The sequence below is a fragment of the Scylla paramamosain genome, chromosome 12 (assembly GCF_035594125.1).
Source record: "Scylla paramamosain isolate STU-SP2022 chromosome 12, ASM3559412v1, whole genome shotgun sequence".
Lineage (NCBI taxonomy): Eukaryota > Metazoa > Arthropoda > Malacostraca > Decapoda > Portunidae > Scylla > Scylla paramamosain.
The window spans coordinates 16,893,844-16,920,151 of record NC_087162.1 but is presented as its reverse complement, the minus strand read 5'-3'; the positions used below and the strand labels follow the sequence as shown (position 1 = coordinate 16,920,151).

At 40.2% G+C, this 26,308-nt stretch overlaps 1 long non-coding RNA gene and 1 other non-coding gene across 2 annotated transcripts in view; both read right to left on the bottom strand.

Moving 5' to 3' along the window:
* Positions 1–2,936: 2,936 nt before the first annotated feature.
* The window catches only part of LOC135105436 (uncharacterized), a 49,459-nt gene continuing 26,087 nt past the window's right edge, over positions 2,937–26,308 (bottom strand). Inside the window, exons 2-3 of the long non-coding RNA XR_010270841.1 lie at positions 9,922–10,018; positions 2,937–4,801 (exon numbers count right to left, since the gene is read on the bottom strand). This is a non-coding gene — a long non-coding RNA (uncharacterized LOC135105436). The remainder of the gene's footprint in view (positions 4,802–9,921; positions 10,019–26,308) is intronic.
* Positions 21,053–21,136, bottom strand: Trnal-uaa (transfer RNA leucine (anticodon UAA)). The gene has a single exon. It is a non-coding gene; the product is annotated as a tRNA-Leu (tRNA).

Sequence of the window (26,308 nt, the reverse complement as noted above, 5' to 3'; positions counted from 1 at the left end):
AAGGAAAATAAGAAGTTTTTTTTAGAAGAACAAAGCTGCTGAGGGCAAGGAGATATCAAAGATGGTGAAAGTACAAATAGAAAATAAACGGAGGGAAAGGATACCCTGAAAAGAAGGTGCAGTGAGTGAGTGTGTGTGTGTGTGTGTGTGTGTGTGTGTGTGTGTGTGTGTGTGTGTGTGTGTGTGTGTGTGTGTGTGTGTGTGTGTGTGTGTGTGTCAGACTGCTCAGGAAGGAAGGAAGGAAGTTAAGGAGGTGAAGTATACGGAATAAAAAGCAGGCGATGGAAGCAAGGCGTTCATTACACAAAACAACGACAGTAGAACAGGAAGCATTACATAAAAGCTTCTTAAAAAATATGGTAGGACTCTTTAATGAAGTGACTCATTAGGCTCTTCACTGTATGCCAGGGTCTTTATTCTGAAACGCTCTACTCACTCACTACTATTTTTAAAGGCTACGGCGATGACCAGACGGATTCTCAAGAGTGTTTCTCCTGTTAAAACTGTAGAAATATCGTTAATCTGTCACAAAAACCATCAAAACACATTTTAAAAACTCGTGTAACTTTAAGTAGAGCCTTTTTAAATGCCGTGGAGGTGCAACGCAGAAGTGTTTCAGAATACGGTCTCAGGGAGAGTGAAACATGTACAAGGTGGCGAACTGCTTCTGTTTTACCAATGTGGGAAAGCTAAGAGGGGAGGGAAGAGTGTAAATTATGTATAAGCTCTCTTACCGTCCCAGGAAACGCATCTAAGTTATTCAGTAGACTAAGCGAAAACCTGAAGTAGAAAGGTACAGCACGGTGTTGTTAACACTTAAAAAAAAAAAAAAAAAAAAAAAAAAAAAAAAAAAAAAAAAAAAAAGTGAAAAATAATTCCTGTCGTTTTTTTTTTTTTTTTTTTTCTCTCGTATCTATTGGGGTGAGAGGGTGCTAAAATGCACCAACACAATAACTACCTCTTAAGAAAGCGCAGATCGAGTTGCTGGAATAATACTTCTTAAAATCATACTTTTCCGTCTGAGGCACTGACTTAGAATGAATGCGACGGAGATATTTTAGTGGCACAAGAGAATACCAAGGGGGATGTACGCAAAATTCTTAGGGTTATTTTTCAAAATAGAGCTAAAACTGACGGGTCAAAGTTTGATCAAATGAGAGAGAGAGAGAGAGAGAGAGAGAGAGAGAGAGAGAGAGAGAGAGAGAGAGAGAGAGAGAGAGAGAGAGACTAGAGGGAAGGAATAAGAAGACTGAGAACTGGTTCTCATAGTGGTAGATGACTAGAACAGAATTATTAATGAGTTTGCTAATGCCGTGTCAACAGAGCTTTAAAAGATTAGATAAATTTATAGACAAGGATGACGGGCAAATACAGCCAGGGATGTTTTACATAAGTACCGGCACGTGTATGCGTACTGGTTTCTTGCAGGTTCGCTTATTTCCTTACGTTTTCATATCGTTGTGGTCATTGCGTTTACTGAAAGGGACTTTACAAAGCCAGTAGTGTTTCCGTAAAGATCGCACCACCACTCATGTGACTCTTTCTACCCGTCAGCTCAAACAAGAGTCCTGAAAAAAAAAAAAAAAGACCTCTTGATACCCCTCTCATGGTCAGTCCTGGAGAAGTTAGGAATCCAGCAAAATTTTTTATAATCTTAAAACAGTTTTCATGATGGTATGCAACCTTGAGCACAAACCTGCAGCTTACTCTCAAAATCTTTTTAGTGGAAACCGGTGTCAAACAGGGTTTTGCACTTGCTCCTGTCTAATTTAACGTCTTTCTGGTGGCCTTGACCAGTCCCAGTCATGTTGGAAGATATGCTGGTGTAGCCATCCATTATTCTTTAGACTGAAATATTTTCAACCTGCGCTGCCTCCAAGCCAAAACTAAACTCTCCACCCAGATAATTGAGGTGGGATGTACCTCTGCAAATGTGTCATCAAAACCCTGCCTGCGTCACAACGGGCAGGGGCGACCATCTAGGCCTTCAAAAACTAGGACACAACCACCTACGTCCAAAATCAAAGAGGTGAAGCTGAATTGTGTCCACCGTCGTTATAGGCAAAGAAAAATTTAATTAAAATTAGTATTGCCGCCCACTTTATTTCCATATTGCATCCGTCCAGTTCTTGTCGTGTTCGTGCGCCGGCAACATAGTGTTCGTGTGCTGGCAGCATAGTGTTCGTGTGCTGGCAGCATAGTGTTCGTGTGCTGGCAGCATAGTCTTAGTGTGCTGGCAGCATAGTGTTCGTGTGTTGGCAGCATAATGTTCGTGTGCCGGCAGCATAGTGTTCGTGTGCCGGCAGCATAGTGTTCGTGTGCTGGCAGCATAATGTTCGTGTGCCGGCAGCATAGTGTTCGTGTGCCGGCAGCATAGTGTTCGTGTGCTGGCAGCATAGTGTTCGTGTGCCGGCAGCATAGTGTTCGTGTGCTGGCAGCATAGTGTTCGTGTGCTGGCAGCATAGTGTTCGTGTGCCGGCAGCATAGTGTTCGTGTGCCGGCAGCATAGTGTTCGTGTGCTGGCAGCATAGTGTTCGTGTGCTGGCAGCATAGTCTTCGTGTGCCGGCAGCATAGTGTTCGTGTGCCGGCAGCATAGTGTTCGTGTGCCGGCAGCATAGTGTTCGTGTGCTGGCAGCATAGTGTTCGTGTGCTGGCAGCATAGTCTTCGTGTGCCGGCAGCATAGTCTTCGTGTGCCGGCAGCATAGTGTTCGTGTGCCGGCAGCATAGTGTTCGTGTGCTGGCAGCATAGTGTTCGTGTGCTGGCAGCATAGTGTTCGTGTGCTGGCAGCATAGTGTTCGTGTGATAAATTCGCATCTGTCTCATGACTGTGCTGCCTCCATGAATATGCCCACGTGACAACCACCTCTGAGTTTCGCGACATGTAGTGTCTTCCGTCGCAGATCTGTGTGTGTGTGTGTGTGTGTGTGTGTGTGTGTGTGAACGTAACATAACTTAACAAGACCACATGCTCACGATCTTCTCTACTCTGGTCATTCACATACTTTCTTGCTTAAAAAGAATTCAGGATAATATCTTAAAAGCTGTAGGTTGTAGTGTGTTAATGAAATAGTCTCTGTAGGGATAAGAATTCAGTATTTTTCTATTTATCTTACATGTTTAATTTCCACAAAGACTTCTAACATTTATCATCAGAAGCTCACGCCGGGGCAGCAGCTGGTACAATATCATTTGCAGTAAGGCGTCAGTTATGTCCTCGTATCTCTACACCTAATTTCCCCGGGGCTGTGCCTGATCATATAATGGGAGTGATGAATGAATACAGCGTGACAGGCTTCCCAAGGGTACTACTTGCAAAAATTTCTTAGTGCAAGATTACATTACCTGTCACTAAGCTCTTTACCCGACAGCAACCCTGCACATCACACACCTCACAGGAAACACGCTGAGGCTCATTATTTCATCGCTGGCAGATTATTAATTTGAGGTATAATAAAAACAGTGCATGTTTGGCATATTTCTTGCTGGCCAGCCAAATGGTGAGCAGCGCAGTATCTCTCATAGATTTCCATCATCATTCCTCATCACCCGTAAGAAAGGAAGGAAGATCTCTCAATTCGTCGGGGACAACAGTGTTAAGTTGTCCAAATCAGATCCAGTTTGATGAGCAAGTAATCACATATATCACGATCTGCGTCACTAATAAGGACACTTTAGGTGTGTCCGCACGTTACAGCGCCCTCCTCTTAACAATACCTGCATTTCCTTCATTAACTATTGACTGATATCGCTTCTCAAACTGAATGAAAGGTAATGCTGCAAGTCTAGAGTACAAGAGTAATCTTGAAAAAAAAAAAAAAAAAACTGACACAAACAGGGATAATCAGATAATTTGAATCTTTAGATTTTCCGTGTCTATTTTTTTTTTTCTTTTCCAGTAAAACAGTTAGTGGAATGAAGTAGCAAGTGCCACACGGTCATTACCTAGCAGTCACAGGTTTAATATGTCCACTTACGTCCAATTGGGAGATGCATCATACTATTCTATGGATAGCACTAGAAATCTCCCAAACATTCCGAAAGATTTTGACATGACCAGGGCTGCTGTCATCTTGAAAACAAGCGGATATGACACTGAGCCTGCACAAGTACATCACAGGAAGGACATTCACTTCATCGGCCACATTCACAACAGAAGCAATAACATTTAACAATTCAAGCTTCTTTCTGCCGGAGGTTATTTGACTCTGATCTTGATATGAATTTCAGAACTAGATTATTTTCTCCAGGAAATTAATTGTTCTGTATGAAAATATCTTCACTATTCACAGATTTTACCAGACGAACAAAAATATCTGTATTCACTCGGCCACGCTAAAACAGTCATTCATCTGCAACATGCACTTCCTATCTACCTTTCTCTTTCTATACCAAAATTCTATTGATTTTACCTTTTTCTTGCCCGCTAACCGTTGAGAACACTTCATCGTTATTCTCTTAATCATCTTCATCATCTTCATTATCATCAACTTCATCACCGTTAGAATTTTTATTATCGTCGCTACTGTCACTGCTATAATCTTCATTCCCCGTTCTCATCACCATCATCATCATCACCGTTATTATTATCTTCATCACCTTCATCACCAATCTCAAGTCATCACCATCGCTAGTCATCAGCAGAGCGTTAATCATTACTGACACACATCGAATTTCCTTACGAGTTACAGTAAAATAATTCCGGATTCATGAAAAATTGTGATGATGACGATGAACAAACCGGATCACTGCCTTTCGCCCTGAACTGCACTCCCCGCCACTGCCAGCCTGGTCATGGTTCCTGGAAGAGAGGGGCGGAGTGCAATCATGAACCAGAAATGAAGTAACATAAAGCAGTCACTTCCATAAGCATTTTTTACCGTAGTCTTTATTTATTTTTTCCACGTGTCAGGAGGATTGGACTAGGGGAAAAAAATCCATATAAAAACTCGCTTCGCAATGTTGTTCCTTAAATGAAATAGAAGAAAATGCAAAATAAATGGCTAATTTAGTTTCTGAGGTGCCATGATACTTTTCTTTAAAAGCAGTGGAAGTTAAGGGGAAAAATGGATAAAAAAAAAAACTTCACAATCTTGTTCTCTAAAACTAATAAAATAAAAAGCAAAAGGGACAGCCAATTTAGTTTTGAAGGTCACCCGATGCTCCTCTTTTTTTTTTTTTTCAGAAAGAAGGAAAACTAGAAACAGAAAGAGGGTTCCACAGTAAGAAGACTGTGAGCAGATCAGTGTTCAAGATTAAAGGAAAAATCAAATGCCGATTCCTTAAATAATTACAAGAAAAAGCAGAAGAGCTGAACGATTTAGTTTGTTCGGTATTTTGATATTCAAGTCCCACAAAAGATGAAAACCAGAAACGGGAAGACGGTCGCTGACTAAGGAGACTATAAACAGATCAAAGGACCTATGATTGAATGATTGAAGGATAAAAGCAAGACACAGCTGAAGTGAGGGCAGCGACTTCTCGACTTAAGACCATGATTTAGTGACAAACGAAATAGGCAGAAGAGGAAGTCATTAATATCTAACTTAATAGCGCGGTATCGATAAGCATTTCCTCGTCTTATCTCTTACATCAACAGGTTCTCGTGGAAATTCGTTGGGGATTTTCAAGGATGTCTTCGTAATTCTATTCTGCACCTTCAACATGGATGAAAAATATGAAATCAAGGATGTGTCGATTATTCCACCTTGCACCATCAACAGAAGAGAGAAAAAACACTGTTCATCACTTATGTGGCCTCAGAATATAGTTAAGAGAGAGAGAGAGAGAGAGAGAGAGAGAGAGAGAGAGAGAGAGAGAGAGAGAGAGAGAGAGAGAGAGAGAGAGAATTAGAGAATACGCACCCTAACGAATGAAGGGGTAGTCTCTCTCTCTCTCTCTCTCTCTCTCTCTCTCTCTCTCTCTCTCTCTCTCTCTCTCTCTCTCTCTCTCTCTCTCTCTCTCTCTCTGCTTATGTAACATCTTCATTAATCAGCGGGCGAACATCTGCCACCCATCCGGAGTTGTAACACTGGCACAGCACAACACTCCCCAGCATGAAGCCAGATAACTTCGCCCACGCATTCAATTAAATACTCAGCGCCACCCTTTATTAACCGTGTGATAGCTAATGACGGTTATTGGTTTATTTACGGAAGTACATGGAAGAACGAAAAATGAATGAGTGAATGAGCGAGTGAATAAATGAAAGAGATAGAAAGAAAGGAAGGAAAAGAAATACATAAAATAAGAAAGAGTCAAAAAGAAAGAAAGAAAAACATTGAAAAAGGAAAAGAAAGATTGAAAAAAAAGAAAGATTGAAAGGAAGAAAAGCATGAAAGAAAAAAGAATGAAAGAGTGAATGAATGAGTGAAAGAAAAAATGAATAAATAAAAAGAAACAAAAAGAAAAGAATGAATGAAAGAAAAAACAAAACAAACAGACAATGAATGAAGGTAACTTTACTAAAATTTGAACGCTTTCTTGGATGTGAGTGTGGTCTTTCAATATTGTAGTCTAATTTACGCCAGACTATTTCATTATGTTGGGAATCCTTAGCAACACTTTGGAGGCACAGAAAACTAAACTAGTCCTACATCACAAGCCTGCACGTTACAGAGACAAAATCCTTATACTTAAAATAATACAGTTGCAACGATGAATAACCTATATGCTCATGGGAAGCTACAGAGGTTGAAATGCACACTAGGATACAACAAGAGATAAGAAGTGTACATTTTTCTTATGGCTATGATGAAGACCTGGGATGCATATATGAATAGTTAAACAAATCCATACCTTAAACATAGATAGTGTTAGGTTTGCTTAGGTGACATGAGGTTAGGTTAGGTTAGTGGAGGTTTGGTTCGGTTTGGTTTGGTTTTGGATAGATTATCACTCACAAACAACAACAGCAACAGCAACAACAACAACAACAACAACAACAACAACAACAATCGCCATGCTACCATAAATACAGTACAAAGGTGGAAAACTGAAATGCCTGTGGTAAGTTATACGCAAATCCTTCCCTTGAAAAATAGGAAAGGGGTGAAGGTAACGAATCCTGCCTGAAGGAATTGCATATGTTACAAAGAATAAAGGGATGAAAACTGAAAGATAAATAAAAGAAAAAAAAAGTGCCTATAGGGAAAGTTAAACACCAGTCCTTCCCCTTCAAACAATATGCAGTTTAAACACGTGAGTCTTGCATGCAATTATTACTGAGTGCGGGAAATTAGACAGATTCTTCTCATAAAAAAAAAGTAAAACGGCACAAACTCCTGAATCCCACAGAAAGAAACTGTACTAATACAAAATTAAGTGATCAAAGAAAACACAAACATACAACCATCAAATACAAGTTAAATAAACACCAATTCTTCCTCTAAAAAGAAAAAAAAAAAAAAAAAAGGGGACCAAGTTGGCGAGTCTTACATGAAAGGCTTCCTTGTGGTGAAGTGAATCCAGTACAGGGATGCGAAACTCAAATATCAATACGGAAAGTTAAACCCCCAATCGCTCTTCTAAAAATAGACAAGGGTTCAAGCTGAGGAACATTACATAAGGGGAGCGTAGCAGGGTCCAGTGGTGCCTTGCCAGCGGTCAATAACACTCGTTCTCTCTTCTGTGCGCTGGCCGTGCGACAACCCCTAATGAGTGTTGATATATTTAAGGTCACTTCATTCGGCTGCCGAACAGAGAACGCTTGTAATTCGAGCTACAGTACGCTGGTTTGGGATCTTTACGGGAGCAGAGCCACGTTGCACTTCAGGCCAGATAGACGCGATGCAGACTCATACGTTTCATGCTATTTAAGTCTCCATTACAAACACACACACACACACACACACACACACACAGAGCAGGGTTGTAAATATGCTTTGATTTGTGGTAAATTACGACTCAGTTAAAACATCCACACCATAATCTTGTTTAATTTTGCATCACTCACACTTGGCCGTCAGACCGTTATATTGTCTCCTACCTAACACACTCTAATAAATACACATTCTCTACACTAAATCCCGTGTCCTGAGGCCACGCATTCTCTGAAAAACCAACCTTGTCTCGTGGAAATTTGTAGCACTTATTCAAACACACCTCAGGGGTTACTGTTCCTTGCAGCGTGTGAGAGGAAAGGTTGACTTGATTTATTTGACCTTTATTCATTATAATTTGCAGAAGCTTAACCATCATCACCTTCACCTTTATTGTTATCACTTCAGTATCACCTCTTTGATCTTGGTTATCATATTGTCAGTCACCCTTAAGTCTTCCCTTCATCACGAATTCAGTCAATACCTCCTTTCCCTCCCATTCTCCCATCTACTCCCTGCCTTCCACTCCTCAGCCGCCCCCTTGCTTCCCTGCCTCCTGCCACCAAACTCGTGCCAGCCAGCCAGCCAGCCAGCCTGCCAGCCCTCGCTTTCAAGGTCACTCTGGAGGCGAATACAACACCAGTATCTATTGTACCGCAACCACTGCCGCCAATACCACCCCCGTCGCCTCTTAGACTGCAGCCACGTTGCAGACAGTACGAATACATGGGTGTGCATACATGAACAGGCAGATAATTATATACATACATCCATACATACATGCGCGCATACTCGTAGATAAATAAATACAGATGGAAAGATAGATACTACATAAACAGACAAATATATGAATAAATAGATAAAAATGGATGGATGGATGGATAGATACATGGATGGACAGATAGAAGTATAGATAGACAGATACATACATACATGCATACATACATACACTGATTGACTGATTGATTGAAAGAGGCAGACAGACAGACAGACATACCAACAAACTGAGAGATATTAAATTATTTACATAATCGCATCAATAAAGACCGCCTCTCTCTCTCTCTCTCTCTCTCTCTCTCTCTCTCTCTCTCTCTCTCTCTCTCTCTCTCTCTCTCTCTCTCTCTCTCTCTCTCTCTAACAATAGTTATGTCAATGTATTCACCCTTTGGAAACGTTGTGGAAACAAATAATAAATGTTATATTGATGGACAAAAAAAAAAAGATGCGTTCATTCATTCCTTCACTCGCTTGCTAATTCAGCCTTTCTCAGTTACCTAATCAAATGACAAAATTATAAACAAGGGCATGATAGCGAGGAAGTTTTATCCACCCACATACCAAACAAACTTAAAGGGGTATGGTCGAGACAGAACGTAACGCCTGCGTCATTTTCGGAACTAAGACAACGGAGGCATCCTCACTCCTCTCACTCAGCGCCTGGTCGTCGCCTTTTACTAAACATTCTTCCAACAAGACCAAGCCCTCCCAACAGCCACAGGGATAAAACGAGAAAATGAACGTAAATGCAGAAATCCATAACAGCATGACCTTACCAAGACAAACCGAAAGGAAATAAGAGTGAAAGAGAAAAATTTCGTTAATAACAAACAACCACAGAGATAAAAGGAGATAAGAACGTAAATGTAACAATAAGTGTTCATAACAGCATGATCTCACCAATACAAACAGAATGGAAATGATTATTTAAACAAAAATATTTCGTTGATAATTAGCTACCATAAAATTACAGTTCCACAACTACAGAGATAAAGACGAGATGAGAAACGTAATGATAATAATAATAATCCATAAGAGTATGACCTTCCAAAAACAAAGAAGGAAATGAAGAATGAAACAAAGATTTCGTTGGTTATAATCTGCAGTAAACAACCGGTTCTCAGACAGAGTTGTAGATTAATTAAATAGACATAGTAATCAAGTTTTTAGTGCTGAGTCATTTGGGAATTTTAAAAGAAGAATAGAAAAATTATGGAACAAAATGAGGTAGGTTTCATACAGGGACTACCACGTGTAGGCCTGATGGTTTCTAACAGCTTCCCTTGTTTTATAATGTTCTTATGTTTTTTATCGCTTGTCTAACCTAATCAGTGAGCGCTCAGTTTCATTTCTCTGAGTGCTGGAGATCTGGAGTGGTGCAGTACACAGGCGCGTCTCTGAGGGAATGGTGGCGGTCTGACCTGCAAGGAAAAAGCAGTTTGGGACTCATGAGTGTGTGTACAAAGGGAACCTGAATAAAATGACTAGATAATGAATGAGCATGTTCTCTAGAGTACCAAGCTGATGTAATGGATTTCTTTAAAATGGCAACAAAAAACAGATATAGATGCATACAAATGGATAGATGGACAGATAGATAGATAGATAGATAGATAGACAGATAGATAGACTGATAGGTCGGCAGGTAAGTAGATAGGTCAGTAGGTAGGCAGGTGAATACAGACACAGACAAATAGATAGATAGAGATGGACAGGTAAATAGACAGACAGACAGATGGATAGGTAGATTGATAAGTAGGTACATAGGTACGTAGATAGACAGATTCTATCTATCTATCCATAAGTAGATAGATAAAATCAAACTCTTATTAATAAAACACTAAAATTAATATTGTGCGGTTTTATATTGCCGCATAAAATGTATAAAGCTTGCACAACACAACATTAAAACTCACAGGAACATTAGGCAAGTCAACACACTCTTAAATTGCTATTGTGAACCAAACATTTCCTTGGCTGTGTTGGCTGTGAGTCGTTTTCTGATTCACTTCAAGCCTCAATAACCTTTTAAACTTAATATTTCCACCTCGATTAATACATTCATTGCTAAATAAACTCCCCGCCCTCACATATAAATAAATAAATAAATAAATAAATAAGTTACACAAAATAAAAAAAAATAGAATAAAATAAAATAAATAAATAAAAAATAGATAAATAAATAAATCAAGATGCAAACGGATTAGAAAATTCTGAAACCACATTGTTTATTAGTTCATTTATTTATTTTAAAATGCAAGGGGAGCACTGGCCTAGGATAACAAAAAGGAAGTAAAGAAAAAAGTATTTGTTTGTGTATTTATCTAGTTATCTTTTACAACTATTTATCGGTTTATTCAAGTATTCTTATTTATTCATTTATTTATTTATTCATTCTTTCATTTATTTTCTTATTTATTTACCTATATATTTTGTTGTTTTCGTATTTCTTTATTCAATTTTTTTTTTGCTTTAGTATCCTATTGCTTTATTATTTATTATTTATCTTGTTGTATTTACTTATTTGAATATATTCATTTACGTATTTATCTATTCTATTTACTCTTCTCTTTGTTTCATCCATTTATGTATATTTCTATTTATTTATCTGCTTATTTCACATTTAATTGTTTATTTTTACTTTACTTCTATTCTATGTTGTTTATTCGCTTGTATATTTACTTTAGTTATTAATTTTACTTTTTTTTAATCTATTCTACTTTCCATTCTCAGTTATTATTTTTATTTCATCCTATTTTTATTTCATTTACTTAATCATTCATTCTACTTATTTATCAATCTTATTTATGTCCTTTTCATTTTATTTACTTATGCATTATATTTTATCATTTTACTTATTTATTCATTTATTTGTTTGCTGCTTGATGCTGAACCTTGCCCGGCCACGCACGCACATTCCTGCTTCCGGGTTGGTTTTTCTCACTAGTGCAGTATTTCAATATCACTCTTTTATTCTTCACTGCATCCCCGACTCCAGTGGAATTTCCTTAAAAAAGACCAACAACATTTCCGTTTCAAAATATATCGAAAATTTACATGCATAAAAATTAACAAATCCCAGACATTTACATTCAGTAACGTTTGTTAATTGTTTTCCATCAGGTTCAAAGCATGGCTTCACTAAATTATTTTTTTATAGTGAATGTTGTATGCATGCAATTTTGTCAGTATTAATGCCAAGGTCAGTATATTTTGAGAGAGAGAGAGAGAGAGAGAGAGAGAGAGAGAGAGAGAGAGAGAGAGAGAGAGAGAGAGAGAGAGAGAGAGAGAGAGAGAGAGAGAGAGAGAGAGAGAGAACAGACAGACAGAAACAGACAAACAAGCAAAAAGACTGATAGACGACAGACAAATGCAGAATAAGCAAAGAGTCACGTGGAAAAACAGAGAAATGGACCCAAGCCTAGTGACACAACTGAATATATGAATAATCGTCACAGGAAAAATACAACTACCATCCACTGCCTCTCGTTCCCAGTATGATGCTTGACCCTTTGACTGGCACTTGGTACACCTTCCCCCCCTGAGACATATTTACTTGTTCTAAAGCCACATCCAATCTATGAACTAGGAAAAAAATTACAGAATGTTTCCTTTTTCATCGCTAACTTCCTTGTAGATGTTCATAAAGACTTCACGCATTGCTTCTGGTGCTGCTAATTGTTTCGTATCAAAGTGAAAGGGTGATAAGTGGCTCCACGCCCTGTATTTCTGAAACATCTCGTCGCTTCATCTCGACTAATCTTAATTGGCTATAGTGGGAGATATTGGCATCTTAAGGGTGGAAGTACGATTCTAGTGATAGTTTCAACAAGGATAAGCCGTCAGGTCTACACGTGGCAGTTTCTATTTCCACTGTCATCCTCATCCATAAACTAGTCTGACCTTTTAAAGCTTTCTAATAACTCGGTACAAGCAGACTGGTTACTAAATTTATTCCATTTATCTACCGCTATTTGGAAAACGAATTGCTTCCTATCTCTTTACAAAATCTGACTTCATCAAGCTTGAACCCATTATTTCTTAGCCTGCCATGATTACTGACTCTTGAGAATTCTGCTTATGTCACTTTTTTTTTCCTTTTATGTAGGAGGGGCAAACAACAAAGAGCAAAAAAAAAAAAAGGACCCACTGAGGTGACAAGTCACAAAACAAAGGTAAAAAGGATCATCCACTACTGAAGGATAAGTATCTTGAAACCTCATTCTTGGAAGAGTTCAAATCATAGGAAGGAATAAATAAAGAAACAGGTATGGAGTTTCAGAGTATACCAGAGTTTACTAGAAGATCCCTGCATCATCATCATCATTAAAATAAAATAAAAGAAAAGAAAAAGAAAAACATGCATCACTAAAAAAAAAAAAACATGCATTACTAAAAAAAAACAATAAATAAATAAATAAATAAATAAATAAATAAGAATAATAAAAATAAAAAAAAACACCTGTGGGAGCTCATCTAATCAAACGTGTCCCTTGAGAGCAGTCCTGATGGGAGAGCAAAACGTTGCGAAATACGGGACCAAATCTTCACGTCAGTCACACTCCCGTGGGCGAAGGGGACGCGTTACGTAACCCTGGGGTCGATGATCGGAAGTAGAGAGGCGTGTAACCAGCAGATGTCTGACTCGGGGGAAGGTCTATTGATTCCATACCTCTAACATCTCTCAGACTTTGGTTCTTTTTTCTTTTATTCTGAGCCAAACAAGGTCTTACAGGGTCTTCCACGAACGTCCCTCTTTTTATTTATTTATTTTTTTTATACGTACGGAAGATAGTGTCACGGTCTGAATCCTCTTAATAATTCGAAATATTACGTTCAGGTCTATTATTGGAATTGTTACGTAAAAGTCACATGGAAAGAAAAGATGAATAAAATAAACAAATAAATAAATAAGTAGATAAATAAATAGCTTCATTTCAGCTTTATAGAAGACTGGAGACGAGACCTAAATCTACGATATCGTCACTCCACGGGTACATAAAATAATGTTGCGGTTCTCATGATTTTAATTACCAAAAGGACGTGCAATGTTCCCATTCCAAAAATAAGAAAAAAAAAAGATAAGATGAAGGACAGTTTTCTTTTTCCTTTTACGTGTGAAGAAGGCTGGCAATGATCGAAAACAAAGGGTAAGATGAATAAAATTCTGACTTTTCGTTCCTCACATCTCTCATTATTTACTTAGAAACAGTACGAACATCAATAACACGCCGCCAGGTGCGGGAAAAGTATGGCTTCTCTCCTTTTATCTTTTTCGCCCAAAGAAATAAGAAATAAGTCTCTCTCTCTCTCTCTCTCTCTCTCTCTCTCTCTCTCTCTCTCTCTCTCTCTGACCCCTTAGCCAGACTAATGTTGAAATCCTTACTCAGGAAACATTCTCGATTCTAAGCAGCGAAATATGAAAAAAAAAAAAAAATCACAAGAGTTCACATCATTAACTGGTACATAAATAAGACGTTCAGTGCAATTACGTCACTCAGACAGAGGTTGCTCACCCCCACTCTCTCTCCCCACCTGTACACCTTCTCCCAACAGCCTGCCACCACCCGTGCTTTTCATAACACGGCCGGAGAGCATCTGGAACGTGATGAACTGCGTCTTGTCTGTTTTGCCTGGTCTCCGTGAACAATATTGGCTGGCAGGGCAGTGGTGGTGGTGGTGGTGCTCGGAGGACAGTATTGTGCTGGTGTTAACGTGGAGGTAATGCTGGTGCTGCCTCGGTGCCAAGTAGCGGGTTTTTTTTTTTTTCTGTCAGGGTTGTCAGTCTAATATAAAATTCATGAAGGTGGTTGTGGAGGAGGTTCATGCAGAATTTTGCGATGAAATTTACGTTGACTGACTGACTGACTGACTGACACACACACACACACACACACACACACACACACACACACACACACTCACACTCACAGTCACACACTCTCACTCTCACTCTCTCTAGGTCGTCATATTAAGTGCTCCTCATTGATCTAGTGAATTAGAAGCTCATGGAGGAATTAACACCCAGTCAGCCAGTACAGCACCTCGTCCACCTCCCAACCCTCAACCACCACCATCACCACCACTCACTCCCCCACTCACTGCTCCACTCACGGCCGCCCCTCCACCTTTCAACCAAACCCACTCAACTCAATCAGCCACCTGCTCGTTCCTACTTCACCGAACTCACTCCTTCAATCCACTTTCCTCTTCTACTTTCCATCCAGCGCGACCCTTCCTCTCACAGCCTCTCATTGCCGCCACTTCAGCCGCCTGTGTGTGTGTGTGTGTGTGTGTGTGTGTGTGTGTTCTCCTCCGATATGCAGGTAAGTTTTCTCATTTATTCGTATTTGACATGCCACTCCCATCCTTCCTGCTAATCAATTCGCCCTCCCTCTTCCAATATGTTCATCCACTATCCACCCACTCACGTACCACTCGCTAGTCGCCCCAACATAACTGTCATTTACACTTCCACCATCTATCATTATCATCTGTTCTTCACTAGCATGGATTATTATTTGTTACCATTCCTCTATCTTCATCTTCGTCACCCTTATCATTAACCACCAGTAGCCATCATCACTCACCCATCATTATCACCCCATCACCACTTCCCATCATCATTCACGACCTCTCAACACTACCAGTCATTGTCATACCATCATTATTAGTCCCATCACTGCTTCCCATTATCAACTACCCATCCCCATCATCACCACCCATCCCCTCAACACCAGCAGCCATCTACACCCGCCCATCATTATCACCTCCACCACTACCTCCCATCACCATCACCATCACCACCACCCTTCCACACCACCAGCTGCCGGCCGTCACCATGAGGAAGATAAAGAAGACAAGAGGCTTTCTCCTGAGGGAACAAAAATACACACTGCTCTTAAAATACTGCTAATATATTCTAATCGCGACCTGTGAAAAAAGAGGGCGAAAAAACGTCCCTTGTCGAACACCGGAGGCCCATAAACTAAATACATGGTTTGGTTATTTACGTATTGATTAACGTTGCAAGGATTTATGGCGTATAATATTTACATTATGGATTTACTCTTGTTTGTTCAGGTGTGAGGCGAGAGCGGCGGGCACAGGGTTACAAGCACACGCTGAGACAGCGGACCATATTCAGAAACACTTCCGCGCCGCACCTCCATTACTTTAAAAATGCTATAGTTGAAGTTACACGTATTTTTAAGGGTGTTTTTATGGCTCCAGTTACAAATTAATAAGACTTCTACACTATCAACAGGAGAAACACTCTTTAGAATCCGGTTAATCATCTCAGTGACCTTGGAAAATAGTCGTAGTGAGAAGCAAGGCGTTTCCGAAAACGGGCCAGAGCTGCGCGTTTCAATTACCATTGTTCTGATTGTCCAACACTGCCAGAGTCAACGTTTGTGGAATCCAGATAACTTTTTCGTGCTTCCAACGCTCCATTGATTTTTAAGTTAAAACGCTCATCACTCAGGCAGGATTTATGAGAAGCTGCTTGGCTGCTTGCCGCCTTCGTTTTGGCAAGGAGGGTAAAAGAGAGTCACGTGTCCTCTCATAATTATCGCATGTGTCTCTTGCCATGTCGGTGAAGAAGTCATTGATACAGTCGATTCCTTACACTTCCTACATTCTCGTCTCTGCCAGCGTATACACCGCACCTGGCATGCTGCAGCAATTTTTCTGGACAGACGCCAAGAAAGGTGTTCTTTTGTTGTGTAAGACCAGTTTAGCTCTATTTTGTCGACAGTTATAGAAGTGAGGATAAAAATAGGAGAGAGAGAAAAAAAAGAAAAACAGAAAAAAAGAGCCAACATCATCTCGTCTCTTTCTTCTGTTGCCTGCCTCGCGCCGCCTGTCTCTCCTCTCCGGCCACTCCCTGCTCCGTTCCTTTTCCAGTTCCCTTTGTGTGGCTGGAACGCGCATCTCTGCATCACTCACTCGTCCAGCCCTCCTTCCTTCCCGCTCTCTCACACCTCCCTGATCATCACCTGTTCTTTCCATTGTACATTTATCGCATCTTTTTTCTCATTTCCCTACCTGTTCTTTCCTTAACACAAACCAACACTATGAGTCCTACGAGTATAATGTATACCCTCTGTTACTCTCACTCTTCCTTCGGTTTCATCACTCTTTCCCGTTTCACTCTTTTCTGTAGCTAAATGTATCTGTTAACCTCTCAATTTGGTCTCTTACACTTTTTCTCTTATTTCTTTCCTGTCGCTAAATGTATCTTGTATAAACGGACAGCTACAAAAATAAATAGAATAAAAAAAAAAAAGAATTTCCAACTGACTTTTCCTTAGGTGGTGTTTCCTTCCCGTAGCAGATAATAATGTTAGTCAGCAGCACGTGACATGGACCCGCTAACCATCACGCCTTTCTCAACGGATGGAGAATTCAGGCGGGAGGAACGAGAGGTTGTTTCCCTGGCCGCCCTGCAACAAAGGCCTGCTACCTGCCACACCGCCACCATGTTCCTGCCTGCCTCGTCCACACCCGACAGCCGGACAGGTGGTGGAATGTAATACTTCCCCTACTTCATTCTTACTCGAGCTAAAATGAATCCAGGGTTTACATAGAATTTACATCAGATCAGATCGAATGGTGTCTGTGGGTGTAGACTTTGTAACGGCACTTCTTCATCCTTGTTGGTCTCTGTTTCCTTTCCCTTGTAATAATAATAAACGGTTTATTATTTAGGCAGTTGACAAACTGAAAATGTACATAGGGGATGGGGAAAAACTTAACATTAATCCTAACGGTAAGACTAATCTAGGAGGGAAATACTATTGATTGATGGCTCGCACCATGGTGGGAATCGCACCGAGTCTGTACCGGTCCGTGCGCGGCGCCTTCAGGGGCGTTATTTTGTTGTGGTGTCTGGTGGCACGGACAGGGCGAGGCGCGTCGGGCGGCAGCATGTCTCTGAGACGCGGATGATGCAGTAGTCCCTTCCCAAACTTCTCCAGAGCCTCTCGGTGCCTGGTGGATATTCTGGACAGACTCAGGGTGGTCAGGGCTTCTTCATAGGTGGTGTATGCAGGGCCAAGGATGACCCTGCACGCCCTTTTCTGCACACTCTCTAGCTGTAGCTGTTGAGTGTGTGTGTGTGTGTGTGTGTGTGTGTGTGTGTGTGTGTGTGTGTGTGTGTATTGACATTCCATAATCTTACAGTTATGGGTAAATTATGTTACTTATCTTCCATAGTCTCACTGCTTATTACCACTTTGTTATGGTGAAGAGATGTCAAATAGGCTAATAATGGTTCTTTAATGTTACCACGTCTAGTTTTCTCACGGTTCTAAGACGTTAAAGTGACACGCACAGATTTTCCGTGGTCTTGCCTCTTATCTTTCTCGCATGTGCTTGTTCCCGTGAATATGAATGATTTATGATAATGTACTGTGGCGAGGAACGGTAACGCTTGTGGGGGAAATAAGACAAAGGAAAGCATTTCCACATCACCTTACTGGCCACCCACAACTTTATCGTATGGAATCTTCTACCGGAATGAAGGCTGATGGAGTGAAATGAATGCCTCAGTTCCTTCGCTCGAGACGTTCGAAATAATAAGGAAATCCTCTGCCTCGCGTCTTGGTGAGGAACGCGGCAACAAAGAGTCCGGTGCGGTGGTGCTTCAGGAATGTTAATCATGACAGAAGGTGAGCCAGAAGAGAAACCTGCACCTGGTGGATGACGAAGTGCTCAGCGAGGCAGCAAAGTGGCCCTGTATTGGAGTTTCAGTTGAAGGTACAATGCGATGCAAACCTACTGTTGTTACTCTCTCTCTCTCTCTCTCACACACACACACACACACACACACACACACACACACACACACACACACATATATGCGCACGCACACGCGCACACATGTACATCAGATTGGCGAATATTGAAATATTGCCGAAAACAGAGTACGCCGGCCTGCTCCCTTGACTTGAACGAAGTCTGTGATCGGAAGCTGAAGAGTTCTGCGGGGGTGGTGGACGGGAAGTTATTGAAATAGATGAAAGCAATTCCAACGGCAGATATGTAGATGAGGACTGTTGCACCGAACAAGTTTCCTGCATGAGGGGAAACGTCCAGTAGACTGACTCAGGCTTGTCTCCCCCTTCCACCTGTCATGTTCATTTATTCAAATTACATGCCATGCTGTAAGTACTATATATATATATATATATATATATATATATATATATATATATATATATATATATATATATATATATATATATATATATATATATATATATATATATATATATATATATAACTGTAGACGACAGTCAAATTGTGAAAAAAAAATTGGAAATGGTAGCTCATATCTGAAACTGCAATAATAACAACAAATATGAACGGAACCTGGACTGATAAGTTGACTTGTATGTCAAGAAATGTCAGTTTTGAAGACTGGGAGGAAGAGTGAAAAGAGACCCAGCATACGATGATTCGTGAGATAATCAATAAATCAAAAGAGTGGAGCTGGGAATAACAATAGCAAATAGCTCAGTATCATTAAGATAATATATATATATATATATATATATATATATATATATATATATATATATATATATATATATATATATATATATATATATATATATATATATATATATATATATATATATATATGCATACGCGACCACTGGAAAGCCTTACTGGAGCAGATTCCTGATAGACGCGGTATTTGCATTTGTGGAGGAAGAAATGCTGAGAGAACTGACAGCTTCCATGACAGAGGCAAGACTGCAATGTGTATCCGTGATGTGCTTGCCTTTCATAAAATACCACACAAAAATAGTAGCCGCTGAAAGGCTGCCAGGCCAAGTGGAAAGAGATTGTAAACATTAAGGGTAGGAAAAGGAAGGGATAGAAAAGAAAGGACATGACGTATAAAGCTAAACAGTGAACGAGAAAAAAGACGAGACATAATGGCAAGGGATAGTGAAAGAACACGTGGAGGACAGCGAGTGCTAAATTGAGTGCTTGCAGAGATAAAGAAATTAACCATCGGGAACAAAAGTATTGATTACCGGAGCTGGCTGCACGCGGGGCCTGGAAGCAAACTGGATAAAAGCAGTTACCGAAAGCGGACGACACTGACCCTAATGTAGACAGGTGCACGAGCGCGCGCGCGCGCACACACACACACACACACACACACACACACACACACACACACACACACACACACACACACTCCAGAAAATAAGAAAATAAGGGAAGCTGGAAGAAAAAATCAGATGTACACGTGGCAGTTCCCGCATGAAACATACTTATATATTTCCACTATCATCCTCATCCATAAATTTGTCTAATCATCTTCTAAAGCTTCGTAATGACTAAGCACTACCAACGCTATTACTGAGTATTCATCTACCCCTCTATTTGAGAACTAGTTTCTTCCTATTTTTTTTTTTTCTTTTCAATCTAACTGAACCAAGCTTGAACCCGTTATTTCATGTACTATCCTGATTTATGACCCTTAAGATTTTGCTGATGTTACTCTTATTATATCCCTTATACCACCTCCATCATGTCCTCCATTAAACTACGCCTCTGTAAGGAATGTAAGTTTAAAAGTTTAAATCTCCTTTCGTAAGGAATACTCCTCACCTTTCGTATCTTCTAATCATTCTCTTCTGTACTGAGTTAACTTGATATCGTTGTGTAGTGTGGGAGCCAGAACTGCATAAACTGGATGAGGTCTTACCAGCGCCAAATATAACTAACAATTTTGGATCTTCTACTTTTAACACTCGTAAAGATGAATATTAACATCCTGCTTGCCTTACTTCTGGTCTCTACAGTACGCATTGGTTTCTCTGACGTTAATGAGAGCTAACTATGACTCTTAGCTTTTTTTCCATCCTCCGATCTCGCTAGAGCCTCGTTCTTTATTGTGTACCTGTTGTATAGATTTCTTCTAGTTACGCTAAATACTTTACATATGCTAATATAAAACTGCATTTATCATCTATCTGCCCATTCTTTCATGTTTTCTAAGTCTGTCCGCAGGGCCACTGCAGACAAATCTGACCTAACGCTACTAACCTTTTTATCTAAATAATTAATTATGTCAAAAATTATATTGCTCCTAAAACTGATCCTTGTGGCGTCCCACTAATTACTTGGTTCCATTCAGATTTAGAGCACTAATTGTAACTCTGTCGCCTATCACATAATCATAACTTTATCCAGCCTAACACTTTTTCATCTATACTGTGCACCCTTTTGGTGAGTTACTAGAGTTACCAAGTCGAACGGTATATCGTGTCGCACAATCCCCATCATCTGCCGCCTCAGACTTCATTATAAAAACTCAAATGTTCCTGAGTTATGAGTTCCCCTTTGTGATGCCATGCTGCATAAATCTTAACGCAATATGTGAAAATTTATCAAATATATATGTTCACTAGCAAAAATATTTCATGTTGTGTCAGGTGTGGGGTTCGAACCCACGCACTCTTTCGAGTACCAGAACTTAAGTCTGGCGCCTTAGACCACTCGGCCAACCTGACGATGGTCTTATTAACACTACACAAAGTCATACTGGACCCCACAAAAGAGATATCCATCTGTCCACGCGACATCCATCTCTGTCCACGCGAAGATCAGAGGCAGTACTCTGTTCCGTGCCGCAGTCAAGTTATATTACCACAGCGACACAAAGCACGATGGGGAACTGCGCTATGTGAGGCGACCAAGCACAACAAGCGGCAGTTTACTGGAGTGTGAAAGGATGATAAATTGGCGGTTAGGCGGCGAGAAAGCGAGGACAGAGTGGACATGAGGAGGCAGTGAGGTGATGAAGGGAACAGAGTATGAGAGGAGTGAGAACTGGATGGGTGGATTTTAACCTTTTTCCTGCTATGGTTACCGTTTGTTAGGAAAGGCGACTGTATAAAAAAAAAAATAAATAAATAAATAAAAAAAAAACTGGAGAGAGAGAGAGAGAGAGAGAGAGAGAGAGAGAGAGAGAGAGAGAGAGAGAGAGAGAGAGAGAGAATGGCTGATCTCATCTTTTTATAAGCTACATAACTATTTTAAGAATATGTACTACAAAAAATTAGTGTCCGAAAGGTCAAAGGGTAAAATGGGGAAAAAAATACAGAACTGAAAAGTTTAGATTACTCTCACTATATCACTATAACAAAAGTGATTACTCTCACTATATCACTATAACAAAAGTGACAAAAGCAAATTTCTCAGAATCAGTAATTAGGATAGAAGTAAAAAAAAAAAAATCATGGGTTCAGACTTGAAAGTTAGAAAAAAAAAAGACACGAAGAAATTGGATATCAAATACAGTAACAGATGAAAGGGATGGAATAAGTAAGCAGGCTGTTAATGCTGAGTCATTGGGAAGCTTTAAAAGAAGATTAGACAAACATTTATGGATGGGGATGATAGCTAGAAATATATGCGTTTCATACAGGGACTGCCACGTGTAAGCCTGGTAGATTCTTGCAGCTTCCCTTGGTTTTTTATATTCTTATGTTTTTACAAAGTGAGGTAAAGGGGGAATAAATGATGAGAATACGAAGGAGATAAAAGTCTAGGGGGTTAAAAATAATGAAAAAAGGGGAGACTGATAAGAATGAGATGTAAGGAGAGAGAAAAGAATGGACGGACAACCGAGGGGATAGATGGAAGGAAGGACGCTGTAGATGCATGGTGAAGACTGTCTAAAACGACGGCCCAAAACAGACGTGGGAAAAGATGTCTAGGAAAAGAAAGAGTCGGTAAAATAGACGACAGAGGAGTCTTCTCATTAGGGCTTCATTCAGGTTAACAGTAAAATGTGCACCGAAGAGAAGAGCTGGCAACAGACTGGCCAGTAAACATGAATTAGGTTGAACACTAAACGTATCGACAGTTACGAAACAAAGAAGCAGTGAAATATACTTAGAGCAGAGGCAATACTGGAATATGTACGTTATTACGATTAAATTACAATGTCAGCGAAAAGGCTCTCAGTGCGTCTTATAAATGACGTATGAAGGTTTTAGAAATTTTAACACCATGATTTTCACGTTGATGTGGAAAAGTATGTACTTCATCTCCCGAAATTATACGATATGTGCTAGAAAAAAAAACATTGAGCCTTGAATTTTTTTTATAAAGGTATTGTACTGATTGATTTATTATCATTTAAAAATTACATACAAGCTGTAATAATAATAACTAAGCAATTTAACGATGACGAATCTGATTGCAATAACGAAGCGAACGATGATAACGATGCGAGTTTCCACGATAACGATGCGATTCCACGATAACGATGCGATTCCACGATAACGATACGAGTTTCCACGATAACGATGCGATTCCACGATAACGATGCGAGTTTCCACGATAACGATGCGATTCCACGATAACGATGCGATTCCACGATAACGATGCGAGTTTCCATGATAACGATGCGATTCCACGATAACGATGCGATTCCACGATAACGATGCGATTCCACGATAACGATGCGATTCCACGATAACGATGCGATTCCACGATAACGATGCGATTCCACGATAACGATGCGAAACCACGATAACGAGGCGATTCCACGATAACGATGCGATTCCACGATAACGATGCGATTCCACGATAACGATGCGATTCCACGATAACGATGCGGGTTTCCATGATAATGATGTGGTTCCAGTTTCCACGATGCGATTTCACGATAACAATGCGATTCCACGATAACGATGTCTTTGGCGACGATAACGAAGCAAGCGATGGCGATAACAAAACGATATTGAAGTCCACTTCCCTACATGTACTGGGACGAACCCTTTCATTCCTTAAGGGGCTATCCCAGTCCCGTGGGTGCGAGGGCAGTGACGAGGCAACCTTGCAGCGCCTCACACGGGTCGCCATGAGCAGTGACCCACCACACACCACTCCCCAAACACTGTCAAGAAGGGAGTCCTTTTCTCCCCTAAAGGACCCCTCGTACTGTCAGTGCCTGGTGCATGACGCACAGCGTGCCCTCGTTCATGGCGAGTTGTTCAGCCCGCTGTCATTATAAGCAAGGGACCCGTACACACCATTCACTAGACTCTATGGAAGGAACCCTTATCACCCTTTATTTTTCTAATCACAACGTAGTGTAAATATAAATTATTCAAATATAAGGAAAAAATTGACATTAAAGTATTACAATTCATGCATTATATTATTACACTCAGACGCAACTCGCGCCTCATGTGTTTGAGATGTGGCATTTTGTTATTATATATTGCGCACTTAAACGATTGCTTAGGACCAAATAGCTATTTTCTGTTTCATATAGAGATCTAATACTTTTATTTATACATTTTCAGTCTTAGACTAGAGAAAAATGTCAAAAATTCATGTAATTATTTTGTAATCGTCCTAGGCTCTCGAAAGATACATATATTGAGGAAAGGTTAAAGAACACTAATTTACACCCTTAGAAAAAAAAATACAGTATAAAAAGAGAAGAATAGAATAATCAACATCACTATTATTTCTAGCGGAGGGTTTAAATATTTATAATGGCAAGGCAATAGGTAGAGATACAGGTACAGTGTTCAGACTTAAGTGTCCTCCTTTGTCCATGAGTAAAACTTCCAAGGCAACATCAGAGAGAGAGAGAGAGAGAAGGGGGGGGGGGGCTGGTAGAGAGGCGTGCGGGTGGAGTGGAAAGTAAGGTAAGTGCTTGGGTAGTAAGAATTAGAGTTGGCTTAGGTCAGGGAGGGGGGCAGGATGAAGGAAAGGAACGTGGCTGGAGTGGAAATTGAGGTAAAGTACAGGGGATAAGAGAGTTAGCGAGGTCACGGCAAGGGAGGAAGGAAGGGAAGGTAAAAAGAAGTGGGCCAGACGAGCAAGGAGGGCAGGGAGTATTGGGGGCAAGGTAAAGACAATGAGATAGGGTAAGAATGGCAAGAGAGAGAGAGAGAGAGAGAGAGAGAGAGAGAGAGAGAGAGAGAGAGAGAGAGAGAGAGAGAGAGAGAGAGAGAGAGAGAGAGAGAGAGAGAGAGAGAGAGGAGCAACAGTGAAATGAAAAGACAGTGAGGGTGGCGCAAGGACGAGATATGGAAGGCGATGCCGCAGTGAGGGTGAGGGAAAGCAAGGCAAAGCGAGGGAAGGCAGGATGAGGGAGGGGAGACTGAGAGGTGAGTGCAGCTTCAGAGTGAATACAAGTCGAATCTGGGATGAGATTAAGTGAACGTGTGATGGAAATACAGTGAGGGAGGAGATGAGGGCGGGGCAGCTCCAATGTTTGTCCTTGAGGTTTCCCTTCCCTTACCTTCTCTTGCCTTCCTGGAACTGCCATTAATCTGTTGAATAATCGACGCTTGCGTTATTTCACAAATCAAGTGCACACACATACTCTCTGAAATTCAAGAGACACCTGCAGCTACTAAATTGTAATCGAATACGAGTTATCTGCTTCATCAACCATTCAAACAATAGACAGAAAAGGAATGACTCATTAATTTCTACGGGAACACCGAAAAACAATCCTTTGAAATACTAGTTAGCAAAAGAGAGTTGATTTCATTAAAAGAAATCCTCAGCCGTTTCAAAATGTGATAAAACATTGTGCACCTCGTGTGTTATACGATGAAGGTTACAAGGTCTCCTGTGTTTAAAACATGCGTCTAAAAATAGTAATGTTCCAGGTAGGAAGGGACCAGATATATCCGCTCTAGACAACCCTGTGCTAAAAAAAAAAAAATAATGAAAAAAAAAAATACTCGAAAGGTCTTGTTTTCATATATTCCCTTAGTTTTCTGTAGTAACGTGTGGCACATTTGCGGCCTAATATCTAATTCCTTCAGTGTGAAATGCCATCTGTCCTCTGGGAGTTAACTATTCTGTACCAAGACTCAGCGTGTGAAGTTACAGATGGCCCGTGCTTTGTTCCATCCTGCTTCCCCTTCCCTTAGTCTGTATTCAGACCTGTTTATTGCGCCCATGCTTGCAACAATATCACTTTACACTAAATTTACTATTAGTTTCGTTTTCAGTTTGCTCAAAATTTCCCTCATTAATAATGGATGGCAAAATCCCACCTAAGGCCTCGTGACCTCCGTGTTCCATAAAAAAAAAAAAAGCCGAATGACTTCTCATTTTCTTTCCTCCCAGATCGTTCCGTTGCCAGCACTTCTACTCACAGAGGAAAGAAAGAAAGAAATAGAAAAGAAAAAACACAAATTTATGGTGAAATTCCAGCCCTGAACCTCCCTTTTCCTACACTCCCGCTAATTATGCTTGTTAGTATAGCTCAGCCTAATGACGTTCTCCGCGCCTCGCATGTTCTTGTCTTCTGATAAGCTGACGAGTCTCATGCACTCCTTCTTTCTCCTAAACAAACTTACTTCCGTGCCTGTATCTCCGTACACCTCCTTACCACTCTCCCGTCTCCGTGTATAATTAATGAAATTTACTTGTACATTTCTTTTTACGTTAATTCATTTATCAATGTATTCGCTTATTTTATTTATATATTTTATTGGCTTCCCCGACACACAAATGTTCAGGCTAAGGTCAGTGTAGCTATGACTTACATTTTACTTGTACTTTTTATTTTCATTTACTTACTCGTTCATTCATTTTACCATATTTATTTTCTTGCCTAACCTGTCTCACAAATCCTCAGGCCAAGCTTAGTGTAGAATTACAGAATTTTACAGATATTTTTTTCTTTATTCATCTAT